Below are 20699 nucleotides of genomic sequence, written 5' to 3'. Positions count from 1 at the left end.
TTGTCAAGATTAATTATCTTTTAAGGCGTATATTTACTTTGTCGAAGATCTATTTCTGCAGCGCGAGTTCAAATATCAGACAGATACGATGCAGTTTGGCTGCACACACTCTTCAAACTCCCAAACTCTCAACTGTTCTTTTGGAAGCACGACGACCTCTTAAGTATTTTCTCCCCACTCTTCTGGCAACTGCTGTAGCTTAAAGCGAGCAGTCTGAACGATTACCAGAGCGTTGCTTGACCTGGGTCTGTGCTGCAGGAGGAGGAGGAGGAGGAGGAGGAGGGGGGGAGGACGGCTCCCTTCTCCCTCCTCGATGGTCCTTCTTGGACAGATTAGGAGCTCCATCAGAGGCCAGGACTCCCTGGGCCATTCCCATTTATGGAGCATCTGTTCCATCTCCCTGGCCTTTTCCCTAATTGCTGGATTAGAGGGCGACGAGGAGGCCCAGCTTTTCTGAGAGTCGTCTCCGAGCTGTTTTGACGTGTTCGCCCCATCGCATCACGGTGTTAAAATAGCGTTTGTGCTGGGATGAGGAGGGCGACGTGTGCTCGAGACGACGTGTGCTCGTTTTTTCCTGTGATTTACAGAGACAAAGGTCTCTCAAACAAGTCCTAAATCTTTGTGTTCAGTCTGAGCCGCGCTGACTGTGTTACACCACATTTCCATCTTTAGTATCTGACGTAGAAATGACACAACGTGCAGAATACGGCTTTGTATAACAGTACATAGTACACATTAAAGAACAAACACTGTTGCCCCAACGTGCTTTACATGCTTAAAAACTAAAAGGGATCAATAAAATACAAGTCACCACATAAAATGTGTAAAAACGCAGCAGAAACAGCACATAAAAATAGAAAAGAAACAATAAAACCCCCCAAAAATGTACATAATAATATTAATACATTTATAACAAGTACATTTGTATTGATTATATTTTTGTGATAGAGAAATTCAGCGCACATCTGCACCCTGTTAGCAGTGGTCCCAGGATTTGAACCAGAAACCCTACCCTTGGTTCCAAGCCTAAATCCCAAAAACCAGTAAAAGAAAGTCACAACAAGCCGAGTGCACTTGCAGGTCGATTGCTAGATAGCGAAGGAACATTTAAGCTGCACTTTGACTGGAAAATAATGCGATGTTGTCTCGTTTGCGCTCCGTCACTAATGGAGCGAGACTCAAAAGGGCATCGTTGTTGGGTTCATTTGCCGTGAAATTAGGCGTCATTACAGCCCGGCAAAATGGTTTCCACGTGTGTCCCCACGTCTCACGTTCAAGGTAAACAACAAAGAAGGACAGATCTCTCGCTCTTTCTCTCGCTCTTTTGTTTTCATAACCTTTGACGAACCCACTGAGAGCACAAATCCCCCTCTCACCACACATTTGACCCAGAAAAGTAGCATCAATGACAAAGTTAACAATCTTCACCCCCGACACTACCTCTCCTTCTTCTCTTCCTTCTCACCCTCTCATTTCACATGAGAGTTTGACCTCGGGCGTGTTTTCAATCACTCGTAGCAACACAGAGCGAGACGACCCACGACTGAGGTAACGCGGAGCTCGTCCACCCGTGTGGAATTTAAAGTCAGGCTGTGAGACCGGGCTCATGCAGGCGGACAGGAGGTAGACGCAGTAGGCGTAGATGTTTCCACGTTAGGCTGACGCACAGTGACGTACACGGGTTAAATCGCAGGAACGTGGCACTGGTGAGGTCACGAGGGAAAAGTTTATGCGGTGAAAATATTCACTTATGGCGTTTTTATGTGATGCAGTTCAAGCTCGGCTTGACTCTACTTGGTTTTTGCTTCTTTTCCATCAAAAAAACATCTGTGATAGCACCTGTTACCTGATACTTCCTGGTTCCTGGTACCTAATGTTGGTTTGACCTGGAGTCATAATTACTTGCGATGTTGTGGACACTGTCCACTCTCTCCTCTCTCTCTCTCTCTACCGTTGATGTGAGATACCGTGCAGAACAATGAGCGAGTAAAGTTAAGCAAGAGAGAGCGAATGACGAGGACGTGATGCCTGGTAAATGAAAATTCCAAGTTCTCTGTCCCGCACCAAAGAAAGTTTAAAAAGACTGACCTTGACCAAGATCGCGAGGACAGTCACTTGTCCGGATGCGGAGCTGTGGGTACATTTGGTCTTTGAATTTGAGCTAATTGGCCCAGGGAAAGCCCACGGTTGGTGTAGTGGTTAGCACTCTTGCCTTTGCAGCAAGAAGACCCAGGTTCCTAGGTTCGAGCCCCGTTTGGAACAACTTCGGAACAAGGGCCTTTCTGCAAGGAGTTTGCCTGTTCTCCCCGTGTGTCAAGGGGTTTTCTCTGGGTTCTCCGGCTTCCTCCCACAGTCCAAAAAATGCTATATGGGGATTAGATGAATTGACCCTAGGTGTGAACTGTCCAGGGTGTAACCCGCCTATCGCCCAATGTCAGCTGAGATAGGCACAGCGCCCCCTGCGACAAAGCGGTAGATAATGGATGGATGGATGGATGGTCCTGGAAAGTCCTTGTATTTGATGTCAACACTGTGGCAACCCTAAATATTGTAGCTCTCCAGATGTGTACCTTTTTTGGTTTCACAGAAATGTTCTTGTCTTGTTCCTCGCTTTTATTTAAGTGTGTATGACTTCAATCTTTGTGGCCAGACAGAATGAAAACACACCGACGCATGTGTGCAGCCTCTGAGCCTCACACAGCACAATAAAACCAGTGTATGTAGAGCTGTGCGACTGGAAAAGATACCCATGTACACAGCCACCCAGTTATCACTCATACGCGTTATTCAGGTTAACTGCCAGACCTTTACGTGAACCTCTGATACGTTGGAATTGCGTTTCCCCCTCGTGAGCTCCCGCAGTGACAGAAGCTTCCTTTCATCACCTTCAGGGGAAATAAATGTGAAGTCCCTCCGTAGCAGCCGTCAACGCCGCAGCTCGCTCTACCACGGCGCTTTTATTGACGTCCAAATCTACCTGCACTGCTCATAATTTAATGATGAGCTTCGCAAGGTTATTCAGAGTCATGACATTTATACATATGCATTGATCACAGCCAGGCTGCTCCTGTGCATGTAAATCAAACATGAACTGAAACTGTGTCTCCTCTAAGGGTGTGCGTCCCTGCCTTAGAGGATGATTTGATATGTATCTATAGATATTTTACTGTGGAAAGACAAATACAATTATTTTTTTTAATGTAGACATTTATTTACATCTCTCTATCACTGTGTGCCTTCAGATAAAAGACTAAGACATGAAGAATATTTATTAGTTCTTTATAACTGAACACTAGTGTTTTTAACACTACAAAGCCTCTCATAACTTAAAATATAGTAATTTGTCTTTTATGTCATAACCAGTTAATGAATTAGCTTTTTTTGTTTGTTTGTTTGTCTCGTTTGAAGCTATAGCATAGAAAGGAAGTTGTTATTACAGATTATTTCTTTCATGAAACTGTCCATCGCTTGTGCCAGAGACTTGATAAAAATTGATAACGCTTGAGAAAGCAGGTGAAGAAGTGAACGATGGGCACGTGTAAACATGGCTGCTGCCTCCATGTGCTGTCAGCCTGTGATGGATGAGCCGTGGAGGAGATTAAACACTCCTCAGTGTGCAGTGACAGGTGAGTCCGGCAGCGCTGCACACCACGCTGCATTTTCTATCTGTCTCCAAACGACATGAGGCCCTTTGTCTCAGACCGGACTACAAAGAGCCTTCAGGTCTCCATTGTTCTCTGCGATCAATATGGAGGAAAAGCACTGCTAGAGCACCGATGGCACTGTCAGGGGAGTTCAATTAAAATGGTGCTGCTGAAACACTGTGGAGGGATTTTAAAATATTAACGTCATACAATGGTGCACGATGCATTGAACTTGTCATAACATGTCTTACAGTGTGTTTTAGTGTATATAATGAATGACATTTTACAACCTGTGTATTTATTACTGTCTGTGCCCAAGGATTACTTGCATGTCTCAGTGTTATCAGCTTCACCCACGAGTGTAAATGTAACAACATGAGAATATGAATGCTTGTACCAAATGTATGGTTGACTGCAGACCTAACCAGTGACTGACATGTTTGGATGGTTGATTGACTTGTCGGCAGATTGGTTGTTGAATCGTTTAACTGGTCAGTATCTTGGTTTGTCTATTGTCTGGCTAGTTGGTCTGTTGGCATTTGTTATAACTGTTGGTTGGTTGGTTGGTTGGTTGGTCTATTGGCATTTGTTATAACTGTTGGTTGGTTGGTTGGTCTATTGGCATTTGTTATAACTGTTGGTTGGTTGGTTGGTTGGTCTATTTGGCTGACTAGTTGGCCTGTTGGCATTTGTTATAACTGTTGGTTGGTTGGTTGGTTGGTTGGTTGGTTGGTTGGTTGGTTGGTTGGCATTTGGTTCATCTGTTGATTGGTCAACTGGTTGGTTGCCCCCTACTATGGCTAGTTGGTCTGTTGGCATTTGTTTTAAGTGTTGGTTGGTTGGTTAGCTGACTGACTGGTTGGTCTGTTGGCATTTGTTTTAACTTTTGGTTGTTGGTTGATTGATTGGCATTTGGTTGGTTGTGTTGGTTGGTCTACTGGCTGACTGGTTGGTCTAATTTGTTATAACTGTTGGTTGGTTGGTTGTTTGGTCTATTGGCATTTGTTATAACTGTTGGTTGGTTGGTTGGTTGGTTGGTTGGTTGGTTGGTCTATTGGCATTTGTTATAACTGTTGGTTGATGGTCTATTGGCTGACTAGTTGGTCTATTGGCATTTGTTATAACTGTTGGTTGGTTGGTTGGTCTATTTGGCTGACTAGTTGGCCTGTTGGCATTTGTTATAACTGTTGGTTGGTTTGTTTGTTTGGTTGGTTGGTTGGTTGGTTGGGTGGTTGGCATTTGGTTCATCTGTTGATTGGTCAACTGGTTGGTTTCCACCTGTTCCACTATGGCTGGCTAGGTTGTCTGTTGGTTGATATTTGGTTTGTCCGTTGGTTGGTTGTCCCATTTGTTTTAACTGTTGGTTGGGTAGTTGCTTGGTTGGTCCATGTGTTGGCATTTGGTTCAACTGTTGATTGACAGACTGGTTGGTTGGTTGGTTGGTTGGTTGCCCCCTCCAATGCCTTGCGAATTGTTCTGTTGCTCAGTGTCTTTTCCTTGCATATTAAAAGCATCGGTCAGAGGATGGTAGTTTATAGCAGTGGTTGTCCGTGTGATGCAGTGTTTTCAATATTCAGAGTCACAGTTTGTTTGTGGCTCCGTGTTTTTACATCAATCACAGTGAATTCCAGGATCCTTTCAACATCACGTATCACAGAACACCAAAGAAAGGATTGTTCTGGTTTGGATTTCTGTTGCTGTAGCTGTGGTTTGTTGTGCAGCTCATCTACGGTGCAATCAAAACACAACATGCTCTTGTATACCTTGGCTTTACTGTCAGAGTATTTTTGGTCACTTTTGTATTCTGACGGTTGTTATGTTGTGGTGTAAATATTGTATTGTGTTACATGCACAGCGATCGTTTTCCCGACAACATTTTAAGGCAGAGCAAAAGTTAAAGCACAGATACATTGGGGCATAATTACATTCCACATATACACTGTGGTTTTCAACAAGATGGTAAAGAAAAGGAAAATGGAAAATATTTTTTCTTTTCTTTGTGTCTCAACAAAATAGTCTGCAACCCATTATCTGACCTACACACATATATATGTATATAAGCTACGTTGACCGTGTTAAAAATGGCTGCAGAGTTTTTGTTTCTTCCCTGCTGCAGTGTAGAGGAGCAGAAGTCTCATACATTCCCCCTTCTTTTTTTCCCTCGACAACAGCCTCCCTTGTTGAAAGAAACCGCAGTCTGTGGTTTTATTGTATAATTACAAGTATGTACATCACATAATTACAGTATCCCGTGCACTCATGCTGCTGCCGCTGCATCGTGTTTTCCAGCATCACACCGGGGAGGACGAGCCAAGCAGAATCACAGACATGTCCTGCTCTCCTCAGCTGTGGCTTACATGTGGTGAAAGTGCAGAGCTGAATCCACTTTTACTGACTGACTCTCAGATGATGATTTTAAAGCAGAGCGAAAATATAATCACACAAATCTCATATTTCTGTCTTCTTTCCTCCTTTCTTCTTCAATCTGAATCTGTGACTCATTACCATTACAGTGTAATTATACAGTGGATGCATGCATCTGTGTTTGTGCTGCTCTGGGTCACTGAGGGCTGCAGCCGCCACGATTGCTCTCCATACATGCAATTCACTCAGGGTGTAATTACAGTGCGGCGCAGTCAGAAAGTAGCAGCAGCAGTGATACCGTTTGTGTCTTTGTCTCTGCGTCTCGGTTCAGTGACTGCGTAAGAACAAAGAAGGAGTGAGATTAAAGTGCAGCCAGACGACATCACAGAGCTGCCGATGTTAACGTCTGTCTCACAGTTCATTTCACCGCAAACATGTTTGATGGGTCGCGTGTCAACAATCTGTCGAGATAAATCTACGCCACTCGAAGAACAGCCTTCGTTGGTGCGTCTGGATTTTTTGGATTTGTCGTCGTGTTCAAGACAAATATAGTTTTTCTTATAATTATGTACGGGTGCACAATATTGGACTTTTTCTTGATAGCCGATATGCCGATACATCAGGAGTACTTGGACTGATAGCATAAAACCCAACTGCAGAGGTCATTTAGTCTCTTCAGTAGTGAAATTAACATAATATTTTGCCCTCTAATATCACAGCAGATGAAGGCACCCGTATCGAAGTCAATGATGTAGCGGCTTATTTATCCGATTGTCATATAGTCATATCTGATATGACATTTTAAAGCCAATAACTGCAGATAATAACGCTGATAACATCTGCAGTGATACTCAAGTCTGGATTGATTCAAAATCTATTAAATATTGCGTAATTACCTTTTATCAAATCCATTATTTTCACTATTATTAATTGTCTGTAAAAGTGTAAAACCACCTTATCCTTTTGTTGTTTTGCAATCTACAGTCTCACCATTAGATGTCACTACTTCTCACACACTGCACCACGAGTCACAGACTCGCTCTCCTCTCCCGTCATGTTGTCACATTTTTTTTATTATTTATTTGTTTGTTTTTGCACACAGTTTGCAGTTTGAGTCGGTTTTCTTGCTTGCACATTAGACTGTTGTGTGATTCTCTGTTTGGCACAGAATATCATTTCAAACTGGGGTTTGTTTTCCAAACATCACTTTCCAAAGAACATTTCACAGAAATGTTGTTGCTTCCTCAGAGAGTTTTACTGTGATGTGACGCTGTGTTCAGCCAACTAACCACACACACTCTCCAGCAGCAGCAGCACCACTGGCTCTTGACCCGCATGTTTGGTCTGGATGTGAGCAGCCCAGCAGGTCGGGGCTGAGGCGGGTTAAAGAAGCATGGCGGGAGAGCGGCCAGCTCTGGCGAGCGCTGACCCTCTCCAAGACAACTGTTGACACGGCCAGAGACGCCCGACTGGGCCAGAGCCGGCCACGCTCAATAGCCTCCATTGAAGAGGCACTTCCTGGTCAACAGAGAGGAAGAAGAGGGAGGACGGAAACAGAGAGGAACAGGGAGGAGGAGGAGGAGGAGGAGGAGGAGGAGGAGGAGGAGGAGGAGGAGGAGGATGTCAAACTGACAAGAGAGGGAAGATGGAGAGCAGAAGATTAGGATCTGAAGCCACGAGGGATGAGGAGGACAAGGAGATAAGGCGAGGACAAGCAAGGACGAGATGAGAAGGGCGAGCCAAATTGCCAGGATTTGAGGGGACAAAAATGCATCAGATATGAAGGTGACAGGAATTAATGTATAATACTGAGAGGAGGAGGACGTGAGGAGTGAAGAGTGACTATATCATTAAATACTTCACGTGTTTTTGTTTCATTTTATTTGAAATAGATTTTAGAATTGCTGCTGTTTGGGTCTGCAGCGGACCAATGGTGGAGTGGATTACCGTGTATAACTGGAGGGTCTTGGGTTCAATCACAAAATCTGGACTGAGGTTTCTAAACATACCTGAATGTCCTGCGTGCGTGATGGACATTTTCAGATGTCTCCGTCTCTATAGAAACACAAAGGATTGTCCTCATTACACCACACACATCCACATATACATCAGCTGCAGAACATCTGTGTCAATCCATCGCATCGGTGTGGACGCATTTCACTTCTGGACCAAAGAGTTGGACAGACAGACTGAGTGACGAGGACAGGAGGAGGGCAAGAAGAGGCAGAAATGACAGAAGTGTGGTTTGGGAAGAGGAGAAGTGGGAAGAGGATGTAAACGGCCTGAGGACAAGCAAGACATGAAAGAGGACGGAAGGAGAAGAAAAGCCTGGACCTGTGACATTGTAGAACTTCTGTCGGGTGTAATTTACTCTCTTGAACCCCACTGAGAGCTCACAGGTTTCTTCCTCTTCTCCTCCTCCTCCTCTCGTCTCTCATCACCTTCCTCTTCTTCTTCTTTTTCCTTTTCACTCTCTCTCTCTCTCTCGTCTGTGAACAATTACCACATCTGGAACATTCTCCCTGACATCTCAACAAACACCCAGCACCTGCTCGACCTTTCAAGTGACCAGAGACGACCGCGCCGCCGTCATTACGTCCACATCTGGAACGCGCTGGAAAAAGCTCTCAGCTGATAAAAAAAGTAAAAAAGTCTAAACACATAATCAGCGTTTAAGAAGCGTAACAATTTACTTCTACGACCAAATGTGTTTCTCTTGCTAATTTAGTTTCTGCTTTGAAATTTGTGTAAATCCGTTTTCAGCGATGTTGGCGTGACTGTTTCAAATCACGCACTTCAGGAAGTGGCGACGAACTTCATTGGTCTTAGTTTGGTCAGGAAGAAGAGATTAGTGGGAGACGTGAGCTTTGGCACACAACCAGCAGCAAAACGAGTTTTCATTTCATTTCATTTCCAGCTACTAAGAAAAATACATGCTTCAGTTTCAACCACAGACTCAGGTAGAAAATAGAAGCGACGAGAAGAGTTCGACGACGGTGTGAAAGCATCTGGAAGCTTCTAACTGTAACCCAAACTCTCCACTGAGATGTAGGTTTGTTCTATTGCACTGTAAGTAACGACGGACGACATCTGGATCACGCCCTGTTGGTTCCAGCATAGGTTACAAACGCCAACGTCTTCATCTTAAAGCAGAACTACGCAGGGTTTTTACCCTAGTTTAACAGTTTGAATTCAAAAGCCCAACCACATGGATCCACGAGAGTGAGGATAAAGATGTAGATGATGGATGAATGGATGTTTAAAACAACGTCGTAAAAAAAACATCTATTCCAAAACTGCAGGGGGAGATAGAGGAGAGAAAATGGGCAAAGAAGCGACCAGATTTGCAGGTCAGAGGTCAGCGAGGATACAATATATATTTGTGTATTGATGTATGTTACCCAATTAAGTGCAAGAATAAAACAAACACCAAAACAAAGAGGAGAAGAAACGATATAAAATCATGCAGAGCATTAAATAATTAAATACACGAGCGCTTTCACTCATTGTTTTCTGATTTTTCATCTCCTTAAATGTGAATATTTCCTGGTTTCTTTGCTCCAAAATAACAAAGAAATCATTAAAACAGTTTTGGTTTGTGGAGGTCTGACAAAACACATTTTTCAACATTTTCTGACCAAACAATGGTAAATGGTTTGTATTTATATAGCCTTTTACTATTTTTTATTCAACCCTGTGTTGTATTTTACCGTTTTATTTGCATCTTTTATTTTATTTCAAAGATAAAACAGTGTTTTTACTTTTTTTTTTGGCTTAAAACATTTGTGTTGTGTTTTATTGTTGCATTTGCTTTTTAAATTGTATTTCTCCTTTTATTGTGAAGCACTTTGAACTGCAATCCTTTGTGTTTTAAAGATGAATAAATGAACAATAAATGCAAAAGTGTTTGATGTTTGTGCTTCTCATCAGCTGATTCTGCAGCTGCTGATTCTGCTGCTGCAGCTCACCTGTGCTTCATCACCTCATCAGTCTGAAGGTACAAATGCACCTCAGCTCACACTCGCTCCTGTTTGTCACATTTCCACGTCGTGTTGTGCTGTTGTTTAATCTAGAGTGGGGTTTAAGACGCTTTGAAAACACGATCACAGACAGACGACGCTCCAGACACAAAACAGTAACAGCAATTTACGCCGTCTCAACCCCAAACTCCCACATTTGAGGATTTTAGCGCCTTTGTTTGTCCCAGACGAACGCAAACCACATCAACAGAGACGGAAATAAAGTCAAGTCAAAAAACAAGAAGTGTCCAATTAATCCTGAACCAGTAAAAAAAAACAGTAAAAAGTGTCTTAAAGCTGTTTCACAGATCTGTGCCGCAGGTGCACTCTTGGAAAATTGCAGCTGGAATAAAACACAACTCCTTATGTGGACGTCCTGTAGTGTGTGTCTGTGTGTTTATAGGTCACATTTCGAGGCTTTAAAACATACTTTTTTTGTCATCTTCTAATGCGGTGGACAGCAATTGGTGGCCTGTGGAGATGATTTGACAAATCTGATCATGAATTATTTCAGCAGTTCAGAGCTTTTATTATGAAAAAAAATAAGATTCTGCAGATAGAATTGACAGTGTGGGGTTTTTTGTTTGACTGAAGATGCTTTAAAACACTTTGTCTGATATTCAATTACAAATATTTAATTAATTACAAAAGAAATAGACCCTCGGCCACATTTACCTGCTCTAATGATCCCATGTACACAATGGGAGGAGTGTGCAGAAAGTCATAAAATAGACTACTATAGATTTGTGCGAACTTTCAACTGCAACGTTTTTTTCCAAATGTAATCATTTTATTCAGATTTGAAAAGAAATTTGAGTACTTCTGGCTGAGGTGTGTTTATATCGTTATAGTATAATTTAAACAGCTTGCCCTATAGGTTGTGCTGAAAAAAAGGATATAAAACACTCTATATTGCATTATTCTTATACCCTCTGTACATACTGTACGTTTTAAAAAAGCAGCTTAAATTCTCTGTGTGCTAAGATTTAAGATACAATAACATTTGTCTATATATCATGAATTATGGTTTTCAAGGTTGTCGCTGCTGACGTTTAATTACCGGTTAGGTCAAAATGAAAAGTGACTGCATGTGTGGGTGCTTTTTTTTTTTTATTCAACCGCCTGTTTGGTTGGAAAAAATACAAAATAAAAAGCTGCTCCACATCTTCCCCACTGTTTAGACTGAATTGCTTTTTGAATAATTCTATGCCTGATTTCTCACGGCTGTTACAGTCTCTATATGAAAAGAAGGCAGAGAGTAAAGGCAGCGGGGGAAAAAAGAGAGAGAGAAGCATTTTTAGACACAAACCTAATTAGCTTGAACTCTAAACCTGTCCACGCCGCCACAGCGGCGAACACGGCCGTGAAACCATATCCAAAAACCTCTGCGCTAAGCAGAACGCCAGGTACATTAAAATAAAACTGGAGAGAGCGAGAGAGAGAGAGTGAGGCAAGGGCAGCTGTTGCCTGGCAACCAGCAGTTCTGACAGATGCTTTGTTGAGTTCATTCACTTATTTGCTTTATTTATTTATAATCGTGTCGTGTGAAGGCTCGTGAAGCTGCTCTCAAATATCAGGATGTTTCGCCTCGCGATGAAGGAATCACAGGAGGATGAAGTTCTTTTTTTCGTTATAACGCATATTAAGGCACGGTTCTCAAACTCTGGTGCATGTACCACCGGTGGTACGCGAGCGTCCTCTGGTGGTGCTATGGAGGAAAAACCAAAATACTGTTCTGCTGTAAAATCCAGGGTATGTGATCAGAGCGGAGCTGAGGAATTTTGACCTCAGATCATTATTTGGCAGCCAGTCTGTTGCTGGATATAGTGAACCACTCATTATTTGGCACTCAATGTGTTGGATGTATTGCTTCTCCCTTTAGGGGTCACCACAGTGGATCATCTGCCTCCATCTTGTCCCTCCTCTGCTATACCTAACTGTCCTCATGTCCTCCTTCACAACATCCACAAACCTTCTCTGTGGACTTCCTCTTCTCCTCCTTCCCGGAAGCTCCATCCTCAACATCCTTTGATGATCATTATCACTATTTAGCTATCGGCTTCTTGGTGGATGTATAGAACAGCTCACTATTTTGCAGGCAGTGTCATAGTGGATGTCTACTATAGCTCATAATTGGCACTCAATGTGTTGGATGTGTGAATAGCTCACTATTCGGCAGTTAGTATGTTGCTGGATATAGAGGACTCTTTATTTGCCAGTTAGTCTCTTCTTCTTTTGGCTTCTCCAATTAGGGTTTGCAACAGTGGATCATCTACCTCCATCTCGTCCTCTACCTTGTCTCGTTTTCTGGTCCACCAGCTGTCCTCATGTCCTCCTTCACAACATCCATGAACCTTCTCTGTGGTCTTCCTCTTCTCCTCCTGCCCGGTAGCTCCATCCTCAACATCCTTTGTCCAACATTATCACTATTTACCTATCAGCTTCTTGGTGGACCTATAGAACAGCCCACTATTTTGCAGGCAGTGTGTAATGGTAAAATTAAATTTCTTTGTTCTCAGAGCTACATTTTCCAAACACTGATACCCACAGAGTACAGAATACCAGGTCCTTTGTGTATAGTCGGTTCCCTGATGCCTACAGTAGACAAAGAGGTGTGAAAGCACTGTCTGAAAAGATAGAGTCTTTGTCCATTGGAGGAATGCAAAAGGGGTGCTGCCTAGCTATGGCCTGGAAAGGCAAACTTCTTGTCTATTGGAGGAATACAAAAGGGGAGTTGCTCAGGTATGTGGAGGGCTCACTTGCTCGAGGTCTTTCTCCAGCTAGGATCACTCCTATGAAGATTGACCTTTTCCTTGCAATGAAAATAAAACCTTGTCGGCCGGCAGACATTCTCTATTTCATTATTCACCAGCAGCAGAGAAATTTCCACAACACAGTGTCATCATGGATGTCTAGAATAGCTCATTATTGGCACTCAATGTGTTGGATGTATGGATAGCTCACTATTTAGCAGTCAGTCTTTTGGATGTTTGGAACAGCTCATTATTTGGCAGTTAGTCTCTTCTTCTTTTGGCTTCTCCCTTTAGGGGGTTGCAAGAGTGGATCATCTACATCCATCTTGTCCTCTCCCTTGTGTGCTCTTCTAGTCCATCAGCTGTCCTCATGTCCCTTACTTTGTCTGCAAACCATTCCACCTGAGATGTTCCTTCCTAATCCTGCCCGCCCTGGTTATTCCCAATGAAGATCTCAGCATCTTCAGCTCTGCCAGCTCCACCTCCAGCTCCAGCGCCTCCTGTCTTTTGGACAGTGCCACTGTCTCCAAGCTTTACATCATAGCTGGGACTCACCACCATTTTGTGGACCTTCTCTTTCACTTTTGCTGCCATCTTTCTGTCACATATCAGCCCTGACACTTGTCTTCACCTCTCTTTGGATGCTTGACCACAAGTATAGTAACATTAAAGGGACACTTTAGGATTATAAATTGTGCTCACATGAGAAAATGCAGGAGACAAAAAAAAGCTTCTCCATGTCCTCCATGATTGACCTTTGCTAACCTTCATACATGTAAACAATGAATTACTGCTGACTCTGAAGGATTGATTTTTCTGAGGTGCGTCCACGTCAGCAAATTCATTCATTCACCACTGACCTCCATCTGCCAGGAAACGTGCTCTTTTTTCTTCATCAGCAAAAGCGTAAAAAGTGAAACATAAAGAGCATCATAACAACCCGAACATATTCATATTCCCAACTGTGTTTATGAAAGAGGAAGAACAAGCGGTCGACTAATGGCTGGGTTTTAAGATGCTCTCCCTCTGGTGTGAAAAACAGGAAATTATGGGATGATGGACTCTTAATCACCTCATCTGAACTTCTCAATCCCACCCACAGACACGGGGGGGGTTTGGTGTGTGATGGTGGAGCAGATGGGGTTTTGAGGTAGAGAGGCTTTACAGGTGAATAAGTGGGGGAGGGTTTAAAAAAAAAATGCAACTGAGAAAAGCCTTGAGGTCAACTCGACTGCCAAGACACTTCCTTTCATGCTCGCTCTGTCTCCCTTTCATCTCCTGGAAAAAAAGAGGAGGAGGAGGAGGGGATGCTGGATCTCGAGGGTGAGGAAGGAGTGACATGAGTGTTAAATCTGTGTTCATGTTTCTCATAGAAAAGATGCTGAGATAGTGTTTGCCCCCTCTTAAGCTTAAGAACTAATGTTTGCATCACAAAGCTAACAACAGAGATGTCATCTACATGATGTGTGGGTGTATATCCACTACAAAAAGGCCAAAATGTGCTTTTATCTGCAACGCGAACCACAAAAAAAAATTCTTGTGTGCGTACCACAAAGTATTTCAACTCCTTGGAGGCGTTTACTGACACGCAAAAGAATAGTTATAGCTCATTATCGTGTTCAATCTACTGCTTTGTCGGGGTAGATTTAGACCATTACCCCCCCATCCCCCCATGTACACTACCGTTCAAATGTGTTTGGGGTTACCTGTACAAGTTTTTTCCATTAAAAATCCCACTTTTATTCATCAAAAGAGTTACAAAATGAATGGAAAATATAGTCAAGACATTGACAGGATTAGAAATAATGATTTTTATTCAAAATAATAATTTTGCCCTTCAAACTTTGCTTTCTTCAAAGAACCAGCAAAACTGTTTTCAGCTGTGTTAACATCATTGCACAAGGGTTTTCAAGGGTTTTCTAATCATCCAATAGCCTTCTAACGCGATTATCAAACACAATGTACCATTAGAACACTGGAGAGAAATGGGCCTCTATACACCTATGTACATATTCCATTAAAAACCAGACGTTTGCAGCTAGAATAGTCGTTTACCACATTAACAATGTATAGAGTGTATTTCTGATTCATGTAATGTTATATTCATTGAAAAAAAGTGCTTTTCCTACAAAAAAATGAGGACATTTCTATGTGACCCCAAACTTTTGAACGCTAGAGTAGCTCAGTTGTAAGAGATCAGGGTAAAAATGGAAAAAGGGAATTGGACCAACGACTCCTTTAATTACTGCTGAACAGTAGCTGCTGGTGTCGTCAGACGCTCTGCCGCTGTGATGTCGAGCCTCTGCTGAGAGCTCCAGTTGGTCACGGGTAGATGGGAGGGCGGGGGGGTTGGACAACAAGGTGGAACAACTGGGCAGCTGTTAGAGAGAAAGTCCCTCAGGTCCTTTTTTAAATAGGCCTTTTCATACAACACCCACTCAAAGTCCAAGTGAGGAGGGAGAGGAGGCGCGGACAGAGGAGGACGAGGGGAGAGCTGCGCTGCTCCTGACTGAGCCGAGCTGCTTGTTTACAGACTGCAGACATAAACTGTTTATTCTCTGTTGCGGAAAAAGTGAACTGTCGTCCTTCTCAGTTACACCAACTGTTGCTTCGAACTGTCGACGCGGTTTCTCAAGTGGGTTTCCCTTCAATTTAGAAGTGTGTGTGTGTGTGTGTGTGCGTGTGTGCGTGCGTGTGTGTGTGTTTCTTACATCATTAAATCATCTTGTTTTTGTTTCCAAAAGTTCTCTCCTAACATTTTCAGAGAGAACCACAACTGCTGTGACTTCATCGTTAGCGAAAGAGTCCTTAAAGTCTGTTTTGAAAATCTGTCACTTGAAATTTGTCATGATTTGAGACGTGACGTTCAATATCTAATTTATACACGAGTACATACACGGTGAAGCATGAAGAATTGGGTGGTCAGGAGTCAGATTTAAGTTTATAAACGATCCAAAAATTCATAATATTGATTCTAAGGATCTAATTTTCAGTCGGTGTTCCTCAAACTTTTTAAAGATGCTAAGCTAGTGTGGCTCATTTACAGCCATATCTGTCTCACCTGATATTATTTACAATTAGTTTCCAATAGAAGAACATATACGCATAATTCTGCACGTATAAACCTTATACCGACAACAAAAGGACCAGGGTTTCTGTATTACCATTTAAAAATGTGATATGATCATAATGTGTGTAAAATAATTGGTTTGGGGACCCAAAACAATTCTCCCGTGACCCATATGTGGGTCCCAACCCAGTGTTTGGGAAGCAGTGCAGTATACTGTAGACCACCACTGCATTTTCCCACATTGCTGCTCATGTTGGATTAGTTTTTACAAGGGGAATAGAATCCTGATAAACTCACAGTTGTTCTGTTAAAGGTTTCATTTGTTTTGTATTCATTGTCATTGATATTCACACCTTGATTATAATTATATTTCCCCACCGCTTGTAAGATAATACACTTTTTTTTCTTCACAGTAAATGTGTTTTTTTGTCATATTTTGGATCGTGTAAACGTCTATAATTGAGTGTCATATTTTATACGGCCACTTGCGCGGACAAATGATTGTCTCGTTAAAAAATGACAATAAAACGAGGTTCGGAGAAAAAAAAGAAATCGGATCTGAGATTATACGGACATTTATCGTCTAATGGTCAGGGTTAGTCACGCACACGCAGCACAACAATGTGCATGAGCGGAATCACAACTGCATTTAAAGAACAGCTGTGTGAGCGCAGCTGTGCGTCCCACTGTGAAATATGTAAAAGACAGCGGGGTGGAGGGGGGGGGGAGTGGATCCAGAGGCGCGAGAACGTGAGGATGAGACGGGGGAAGAGGAAGGCAAAAAGGAAGAAGGAAGCAGAGATTATGTTTATGAAGCGTCCTCATTATGTAACCGTATAGGGCCGCGTTACAATCGCGACCATTCCTGGAATTTCACGCGAGAGTTTCAGGAAAAAGGAAAAAAAGTGGCGTCCGGTCCGTTGTTTTTTCTGGCTCGGCAGCTGTCGCTCCCCGCTCGTCCCCCGCGCTCGCCCGAGGATTGCGGCCTCGATGAGGCACGACATTGTTGAGGAGCATAAGTGCAGCAAAAAAAAAAAAAAAATGCAAAAGCACCAAGAATGTAAACCCTGACCCTCGAGGCCCTCAGTGCTGTTCTTACAATTATCACACTCCGTGTTCCTTTTCACACGGAAACAAGACCAGCCGTAAAAACTACAGTGTTCATGCATTCATTCATTCACTCATTCATCCATGTCTATTTTATTGATTTATGCATTCAGACACTCACCAAACTCCATAGAGAAAATTTACGTTTTTAGCTCCCTCAGACACAGCAGAGCGCCGGTCCGCCGCTGCCTCGTGTGGTCAGTTTGTGTTACCGGTGTAAGTCCGAACAAAGGTTTTCAAACACAGAAGTCACAAAATGACACGTGTGAACTGAATTTGATTAGAAAGTGCTTTATGTTGTAATTTTGTGCCATGGAAAATCATATTGAATTCTGCAGCTCTTGTTTATCTGCGATTTAATCATTCATTTCTTCACATATTTGAGGAGTAAAGTACTTTACATTTGTCCACTAATGACAAAAAGAGCAACTTTATAATGGAATAAATTATTGATAAGTGAAGAAATTTGTCGTCTATTTTTGCTTCAAGATGTAAAAACAATAGCTTTTTCCCTTTATGTTGCCAATAATTCTTCATTCACTGGAAACAGACGCAACTAAAGTGTTCAGAGAAAACACAATAAACAAAAGGAGGCAGCTTAGTTTGAAAGGTTTGTTGTGATAAATGAGGGCCAACATTCACAGCGTTTACTCTGCTGCTGCTGCTAATGCTGCGCTCATTAATGCACTACTGTATTCACTGAGTCATAGATCGCTCACTCACTCAGGGCTAAATTATAGGTCTGCCTCCGCTCCTGAAGTCGATGAGGAAGTTAATGACGTGGCGAAGCCACAGCTGAGACATTTTTCACCGCTGATTCGTCGGCTGCTCACTTTGGCTTTTCACATTAATCGCAGATGAAGAAAAGTTTATTTCTCTGCAGCAGAAACCACAAAAAAAAGAAGAAGCTTTAACGCGTGACGTAGGGAGACGTGTTTGATGTAGAGATTCTGCTTCCAGTCACATTTGAGGGATTGATTTTGGACAAAGTAAATGGGGAATTGCTCCTGTTTTACTTTATTTTTTTGCCTAATAAATCCATCAGCGAAAAAACCAAAATGACGTACTGCAGCTTTAAGGGGATTCACCATGCACCAAATAGTCCTGCTGAACAAGTGAGAGGGTTATTTTATCATGAGACACAGGACAAACCTCGCCGCTCTAAAAAAGACCCGCACTAATCCCGCCGCTGCAGCCCCGCGTCAGCTGTCCACACCCCCGTCCAGCTGTCTCTCTAATGATATAGCTAATGAGACATCTGGGGGGTCTGTGTCTCACACTGAGACCCTGTGAGCTAACGTGTGGGGGGGCGGGGGGGCTCCACTTTCCCACGTGTCCCAGTATAGCACTGTGACTGTACCACACGAGGGCTGGACGTGTTAAACTAACTAAATTAAAAAAAGAACAAATCCCAAGTCGATCAGTCACATTTGTCCCATCGCTTCAGCGTTGTGTGGGGTGTTTCAGCTGAAGTCTGTGGACACTTAACGTGGAAAGGTCAAAGGTCCAGTGTGTGTTCAACTTAGGGTGAAAGTATTTCAGTTTGCCGGAACCCCTGCACCGTGTTATGCACTTTGCATTTGATCCACCGTCTTTCTGCGGGAGCTCCAGGACAAATGGAACCAAGCTGAGTCTGTCGCAGATTCAGTGTTGTATTTGTACTGCGCCAGATCACAACATGCATCATCTCGAGTCTGAAACCAAAGAGTTGACACAATGAGCAAACGCAAGGTAACAGTGGAGAGAAAAAAAACAGACACAAAGATGTGCGAACACCTGCCAAGACGGGTTGTGGTGAATGGAGAAATGGACCACCAAATAAGACAGTTATATCAAGTTTAGACAAAGACATGTTGTGAATCACTTATGACGTGTGTTTCATCGGTTTCACTGGCGAGGACACGGAACCAATCGCTTTGTGACCTTAGGAAACATCTAACAGAGGTTCTAAATAATGTTCCTTTCACTTTATTTTTAATTTTCTTGTATATTCTTATACATATATACTCTTTCAGGGTCATTTTCATGATGAAAATCCCCCCCAAAAAAATTGCAAAAAGGGGGGGGGGAAAGTCTTGTTCTGTCCTCTAATAACACTGCATGGTTTAAATGTTTCATTTCCAAGTATTTCAGTGAGTCATATTTTGTCACCTGTGTTTTACAAACCAACCATTGTCTCACATGTGTCCACTGCAGAGAGTCCAGCCACACAATTATTCCTCCCTTTAATCTTCAAAACTGAGCTTTTCTTTTTGCACAAAAACACACGTGAATCAGCTGGAGACAAACGTGAACAATGACAATAACACACTCGCCCAAATCTATGCTGTCTCTGTGTCTCTGTCCACTGAGGTTGTTTTGCCTGCGTAATGAAAACAAATGGTGATGCAGTTCGTGTGCAGCAGCCTCATCCATCCACATCTAAATCCGATCCATTCACCATCACAGAGCGAGGACGCAGAGTTCCCTTCCTTCCCGTCTTCTCCGAAAAGTGTGTAGATCCCAGTGCCAATACCCATTTTTAAATCAGATTTAAATCAAATCTGTGTCAGATTGGTGTCGATATGTCGATATGTGGTGTGTTTGAATGACGTGGGAGTCGATTTAAAAAGGGGTGGGGATCCCATGAAGGTGGTCAAATTGTGGGGGGTTGTAAAAATATAACCAAATACCAAGGTTGTAGGTTTGTGTATGGGACATTTCCCCTTCTATATTTGGAGAAAGCCAGATTGTTCCTACCAATATTAGAGACTGGGGTTTTTACGAGCGTCAGTGAATGCATCACAGCCGAGCAGAAACTCACCGAATCTTTTTGTCCTAGGCTCTTGCCAAAATGTCTTTATTTAATTTTTATTGTCATTATTTTAATCACAAACAATGCAGTTTTCAGTGTAAAGAGAATACATGAGATAAACAGGAGAAACACGTTTTACAACAAAGATTAGTTGGGATTTATGCCTATATGTTATAAATAACTTGCCTAAAATGAATTTGTAATTAATTTATCAAAACCTTATCCAATCCAATGCAACTTTATTTGTAAAGCACTTTAAAACAACCACAGTGAACCAAAGTGCTGTGCAGAAGAATTAATAAAACACAGAGTAAATAAAAAGCATAAAAGCTCACAAGAGGTAATAACATGCACCTAAAAACAACTAAAATAAATTAAAAGACATGAAAAACCATAATAAAAACACATCAAATAAAATAAGAAAAAGCTTTGTTATTGTTCCCATCATTGTCATTCGTACCAGATTTGGGCCAAATTAAGTTTTTATTCTCTGCAATCCAAAGTGTGTGTGTGTGTGTGTGTGTGTGTGTGTGTGTGTGTGTGTGTGTGTGTGTGTGTGTGTGTGTGTGTGTGTGTGTGTGTGTGTGTGTGGGCATCAAATGATTCACACTCCCAATGCTAACTTTTCCTCTCACTGGTTTCTGATTTCAAAGCAAAGTTGTTTGGAGATGAGGAAAGGCTTCTCTTCTCCTCTCTTCTTCTCTTACGCCGCAGCTGAAGTCCGACACATCAATCACACATTTGTTTTCCATTTAACAGAGAGACGCTTTTAAGAAATGTGGAACTCTCCTCTTGGCAGCGCTTTAGTGTGCTCTTCCTCTTTCAGGCACTTCTTATTTAGCTGGTTTCAGGGGGGGTTTTTTCCCTGCTCCATCAGTAGAGCTCCCACCACATCTGTGCTGTGGTTTGGTTTGTAAAGAAGAGAAGGAGGTGAGAGTGTGTGTGTGT

This window comes from Microchirus variegatus (genome assembly GCF_963457635.1).
Source record: "Microchirus variegatus genome assembly, chromosome: 2".
NCBI classification, from domain to species: Eukaryota; Metazoa; Chordata; class Actinopteri; order Pleuronectiformes; family Soleidae; genus Microchirus; species Microchirus variegatus.
This window is presented reverse-complemented; position numbering follows the sequence as displayed.